Source organism: Heptranchias perlo, chromosome 16, assembly GCF_035084215.1.
Source record: "Heptranchias perlo isolate sHepPer1 chromosome 16, sHepPer1.hap1, whole genome shotgun sequence".
In the NCBI taxonomy this organism is placed as follows: Eukaryota; Metazoa; Chordata; class Chondrichthyes; order Hexanchiformes; family Hexanchidae; genus Heptranchias; species Heptranchias perlo.
In genome coordinates, this window is record NC_090340.1 from 19,782,177 (window position 1) to 19,788,848 (window position 6,672).

Sequence of the window (6,672 nt, forward strand, 5' to 3'; positions counted from 1 at the left end):
TGATAGACAAGCTCACACCAACAGTAAATTCTGAAAATGACTGTGACCAGCACTCATAGAAACTCCAAACTGTATGTGTATATACACACACAGTGTCATTGTATAGTTTATCGTTAGCAGCCCAGTGTCACGGAAGCTGTTGCCTTCGCCTAGAGTTAAGATCCTCAGCTACCTTGGCAGAGTAACCATTCTTCACGTGCGAGTTTAGATAGTAGGCAAACTATTCGACCAGAAGCGTAGCGTAACCAAGTTCAATAGTAGCCTCACTCGATATTACAGATGCACTGTCTACTAGAATTCTGTTTTTGGATACTGTAGAAGGCTCAAGCACTACAAATCACGTACTACAACACCCAGATCGACCTCACCAGCGCCCTCAACCACTCCACGGGCTGATTTGTTACACAGCCAGCACTGGATGAGCAAAAATTTCCTCCGATTAAATATTGGGAAGACCAAAGCTATTGTCCTTAGTCCCCAACCCAAACTCCGGTACCTAGCCACCAACTCCATCCCTCTCATAGGAACATAAGTAGGCCATTCAGGCCCTTGTGCCTGCTCTGCCATTTGATAAGATCATGGCTGATCTGTGATCTAACTCCATATACCTTTCATTGCCAAAAAGCTATCTATCTCAGATTTAAATTTAGCAATTGAGCTAGTATCAATTGCCATTTGTGTGTAGAAATGTTTTCTAATCTCGCTCCTGAAAGGTCTGGCTCTAATTTTTAAGATTGTACCCCCTACTCCTAGAATCCCTAACCAGTGGAAATAGTTTCTCTCTATCCACCCTATCTGTTCCCCTTAATATCTTATAAACTTCGATCAGATCACCCCTTAACCTTCTAAACTCTACACAATACAACCCCAATTTGTGTAATCTCGCCTCATAACTTAACCCTTGAAGTCCAGGTATCATTCTAGTAAACCTACACTGCACTCCCTCCAAGGCCAATATGTCCTTCCAAAGGTGCAGTCTAACCAGGGTTTTGTATAGCTGCAGCATAACTTCTGCCCCCTTGTAGTCCAGTCCTCTAGATATAAAGGCCAGCATTCCATTAGCCTTATTGATTATTTTCTGCACCTGTTCATAGATCACTGAAGTGTCATGTACCTGAACCCCCCAAGTCCCTTTGGCCATCCACTGTTTGTAACTTTACCATTTAGAAAGTACCCTGTTCTATCCTTTTTTGATCCAAAGTGGATGACCTCACATTTGTCTACATTGAATTCCATTTGCCACAGTTTTGCCCATTCACCTAATCAATATTACTTTGTAATTTTATGTTCTCATCTACACAGCTTACAATGCCACCAATCTTTGTGTCATCAGCAAACTCAGATATGAGACTTTCTATGCCTTCATCTAAGTCATTAATAGTGAATAATTGAGGCCCCAAGACAGATCCCTGTGACAATGTGAGTACCTACCCATTATCCCTACTCTGTCGCCTTTCGCTCAGCCAACTTCCTAACCAAGTCTGTACTGTTCCCCTCAATTCCATGGGCTTCTATCTTAGCTAACAGTCTTTTATGTGGGACCTTATCAAATGCCTTCTGGAAGTCCATATAAATAACATCCATTGATATTCCCCTGTCCACCACTTTAGTCACCTCTTCCAAAAATGCAGTCAGGTTTGTCAGGCACAACCTACCTTTCACAAATCCATGCTGGCTCTGATTAACTGAAAATGCGAGGTGTTCAGTCACCCTACCCTTATAGACTCCAGCATTTTCCCCACAACAGATGTTAAGCTAACTGGTCTATAATTCCCTGGTTTCCCCCTCCTTTCTTAAAAAGCAGAGTGACATGTGCAATTTTCCAATCCAGAGGGACTGTTCCTGAATCTAGAGAACTTTGAAAGATTATAGTTAGGACATCCGCAATGTGCTCACCTACTTCCTTTAAAACCCTGGAATGGAAACCATCTGGTCCTGGGGATTTGTCACTCTTTAGTGCTATTATTTTCTTCATTACTGTTGCTTTACTTATGTTAATTTTATCGAGTCCCTGTCCCCGATTCAATATTAGTTTTCTTGGGATTTCCGGCATGCTATCCTCTTTCTACTGTAAATACTGACACTCTCCCTGGTCACTGTTGGAGCTGAACCAGACCATTCACAACCACACATCTGCTCCATCACCAAGACAGCCTACTTCCACCTCCGTAACATCAGGCGGCGCCCTGCCTCAGCTCATCTGCTGCTGAAACCCGCAGCTATGCCTTTGTTACCTCTAAACTTGACTATTCCAATGGACTCCTGGCCGGCCAGCCTCCCATCTTCCACCCTCCATAAACTTGAGCTCATCCAAAACTTGCACGAAGTCCCATTCACCCCTGTGCTCACAGACCTACATTCTCACCCCTATTTTCAAATCCTGCCATAGACTCACCCCTCCCTACCTCTAACCTCCTGCAGCCCTACAATCCTTGCCTCTTGCACAGACCTGATTTTAAATATAGGCAGCTATGCCTTCAGCTACCTGAGCTCTAGAATTCCTTCCCTAAACCTCAGCCTTGCTATCCTCCAAGACACTCCTTAAAACCTCTTTGATCACTTGTACTGATACAGCCACCTGAGGTGTCAAATTTTGTTTGATAATCGCTCCCGTGACACACCTTGGGATGTTTTACTGTATTAAAATTAAAGTTTTAAATAGGGGCATGGGATTTTTCCATCCACATTAGAGGAAAGGCTGTCCCACTAGAGACTTAAGCACAATGCTAGGCTGACTCATTCAGTACCACACTGGCAGAGGTGCTGTATTTCACATTGGATTAAACATCTGCACTTACAGCTGGATGTAAAAGATTCCGTGCCACTATTTGAATCAGATTATCTGGTCACTTATTTCATTGCTGGTTGTAGGACAGTACAAATTGGCTTACATTACAACAGTAACTACACTTCAAAAGTAGTTCATTGGCTAAATAAGGCATTTTAGGACATCTGAAAAGGTTTCATAGTCAAGGAAAGACTTGCATTTATGGTGTATTTTATTCTAACCACATTCTTCAATAGGACCTAGCCTCAATTTTTACAAGCTCAGAAGGAACTGGTGTCCAACATTCTTCTGTCCCTCATTACAATCCTACAGATCTGTAGACTCACCCTTCCACTTTCTCTCTTCTGCCCCCAAGAGATGGACTCTGAGCATTTAGTCCCAGAGCTTAAAGTAGCCTTAATCAACTGAACACTGTTATTCTACAGCTTTTTATAAAATGGGCAATACAGTCTGCAGCCATGTAATACACCTAACAAAGTAACTGCCTTATATAGTGAGATCTGCATTGTGAATGCTTAAGTTTATAATGTTTTTGAATTTGTAGACAAAAAAAATTAAGCTGGCAGCCTAGTCAATTATTATCCAGGAGTAATTGACAATTCTGAAAGCTCAAAATCTATAAATGTCATAAGATTTAAGCTAATCAAACCTGCATTGTGTACCAATTAACCTTGATACTAAATTTTGTAGTCAGTTCCTCCATGAATGAGGAAGGAACTATTAGGAACAAGTTTTATGAACTGAGCCAATATAAAGAACTAAATATAGAATTCTTTGACTAATTAGGCAAAAGAATTTAAGCCATTTAAGGCATATCAGAACCTTTACTTTAAGTGAGCTTTGATTTATAAAGCCTAAACAAAAATTTCAAATACTAGATCAGAAACAAAATTGGTTAAACCATCAAGTTTTGTGCAGCTGGCACCAACAAGCTGTGCAGTGCCCAGCTGCCAGGTCATTGAAAGGTTATTTTTTTCTTCTAATTGTGTAACATTGCAATAGCTACTGAGTTTAATATGGTTAAATGCTATTGTTACCAGAGGCATATCTTGAATGTATGTCCATTACTAATCATCTGTAATAAGCAGTGATAACATTGCATAGTATTCTCTTCCCCTCCTTCCTTCATGTTTCATGGGGAAACAGAAGTAGCAGGGCAAAACATCAATGCTACATGGATAATCCTAGAGTTCAATCACATTTCCATGCACAGTTCACATGCTCACTTTCCAGCAGGGGATACTAGAGAGAGATCAGGAATAGAATCTGCTTTTCCCCTTCCATCCAGGGAGCCTTGTAAATAACTGCTTGTAAACAATTGCAGGAGGTTGCTACAAGCCTCCTTGGACAGAGGAGGGCCAAGAGTAGCAATTGACACATGGACCATTTTAGCCAAATGCTTCCTTACCCATAACAGCCATTGCAAATTATGTCTAACTCAATTATAAAAGGAAATCTACATTGAAAGCATAGTGGTGCAAGACAGAAGCTATGCAGTTTTACAATAGGAACACAATGTGTGCGCTTATTTTTGAAGCTTTTAAAATGGTGCGAAGGAAAGCAGCCTGTTGCCATGGTGGAGCTGTTTAATCTGGCCTGTTAGCAACATGAAGAAACTAGCTAGAAGAACTAACTAAATCAGATGAAGTGCAGGTTTTATACATCACAATTAGGAAACAGCATCATTCCAGCAAGTTCTCTAACAAAACAAACTTTTCACTACAGCAAATTGGAGGCTTTGGCAATTTAAACTCATTTGCTTTAGCAGAAGGGATCGAGAGTTTAAAAATCCCTGATTTATTCTTACATCTAAAAAAAGTAATTACACTTCAAAAAGTGTAAAGGCATTCTGATGCCAGACAAGACTACCCAGCTCTATGCCACAAGTTCCAATTGGATTCCCAAAATAAATTTTCCTAGCTAGTATTCATTTCATACCAATGAACTCATTCATTGGAAAAGCCTGCGAACTAGTCTGCTGATAGGGGTTTAATGTGTCAGACAGCATCATGATTAGAATGTGAAAATTCATCCCGTCAATGTGACAAGGATCAAGATCAATTAATTGCTAGTTAACAGAATTAGTGGAAGCACCATGCTCTTAATAGTACTCAAATTGGAACACTAAACTGCAAGTAAAAAGTAAATTTTGAAATCTTATACAATTAGTTTAACAGGAGCACTGAACAAAAGTTTTGATTAACTAGTGACTGGACAGCATTTTAATCCAAGGATTGTAGTCCAACCATGCACTGCTAGGAATTGTTGAATACATCTCCATTTTTATCTGATGAATTGCAATAGATTTAACAATCTAGTTACTGGTGGCAACAGTTTACTTATACTTGTTTGTATACTTAAGAAGTTTCACTAGTTAACTGGTTAGTTGCACAAGACCAAGTCCATAGAATATATCTACATATGCAGCTGAATCTGCAGTGGCAGGAGAAGTTGAGTTCCAAAGCCAAAATGAGACAATCCAAAGTCAATTGCTGAGGTGGTGGGTACAGTAGCATAGTGGTTATGTTACTGGGCTAGTAATCCAGAGTCATGAGTTCAAATCCTGCCACGGCAGCTGGCGAATTTAAATTCAATTAATTAAATAAAAATCTGGAATTAAAATACGAGTATCAGTAAAGATGGCCATGAAACTACCGGATTGTCATAAAAACCCATCTGGTTCACTAATGCCCTTCAGGGAAGGAAACCCGCCATCCTTACCCAGTCCAGACCCACAACAATGTGGTTGATTCTTAACTGCCCTCTGAAATGGCCTAGCAAGCCACTCAGTTGTAAAATCTCGCTACGAAAAGTCATAAGAATAAAACCGGACGGACCACCCGGCATCGGACCACTAAGCACCGGACACGACAATGGCAAAACACCAAGCCCAGTCGACCCTGCAAGGTCCTCCTTACTAACATCTGGGGACTTGTGCAAAAATTGGGAGAGCTGTCCCACAGACTAGTCAAGCAACAGCCTGACATAGCCATACTTACAGAATCATATCTTTCAGCCAACGTCCCAGACTCTTCCATCACCATCCCTGGGTATGTCCTGTCCCACCGGCAGGACAGACCCACCAGAGGTGGCGGTACAGTGATATACAGTCAGGAGGGAGTGGCCTTGGGAGTCCTCAACATTGACTCTGGACCCCATGAAATCTCATGGCATCAGGTCAAACATGGGCACGGAAACCTCCTGCTGATTACCACCTACCGTCCTCCCTCAGCTGATGAATCAGTCCTACTCCATGTTGAGCACCACTTGGAGGAAGCACTGAGGGTAGCAAGGGCACAAAATGTACTCTGGGTGGGGGACTTCAATGTCCATCACCAAGAGTGGCTCGGTAGCACCACTACTGACCGAGCTGGCCGAGTCCTGAAGGACATAGCTGCTAGACTGGGCCTGCAGCAGGTGGTGAGCGAACCAACACGAGGGAAAAACTTACTTGACCTCATCCTCACCAATCTACCTGTCGCAAATGCATCTGTCCATGACCGTATTGGTAGGAGTGACCACCGCACAGTCCTCGTGGAGATGAAGTCCCGTCTTCGCACTGAGGACACCATCCAACATGTTGTGTGGCACTACCACCGTGCTGAATGGGATAGATTCAGAATGGATCTAGCAGCTCAAAACTGGGCATCCATGAGGCGCTGTGGGCCATCAGCAGCAGCAGAATTGTATTCCAGCACAATCTGTAACCTCATGGCCTGGCATATTCCTCACTCTACCATTACCAACAAGCCAGGGGATCAACCCTGGTTCAATGAGTGTAGAAGAGCATGCCAGGAGCAGCACCAGGCGTACCTAAAAATGAGGTGCCAACCTGGTGAAGCTACAACTCAGGACTACATGCATGCTAAACAGCAGAAGCAACA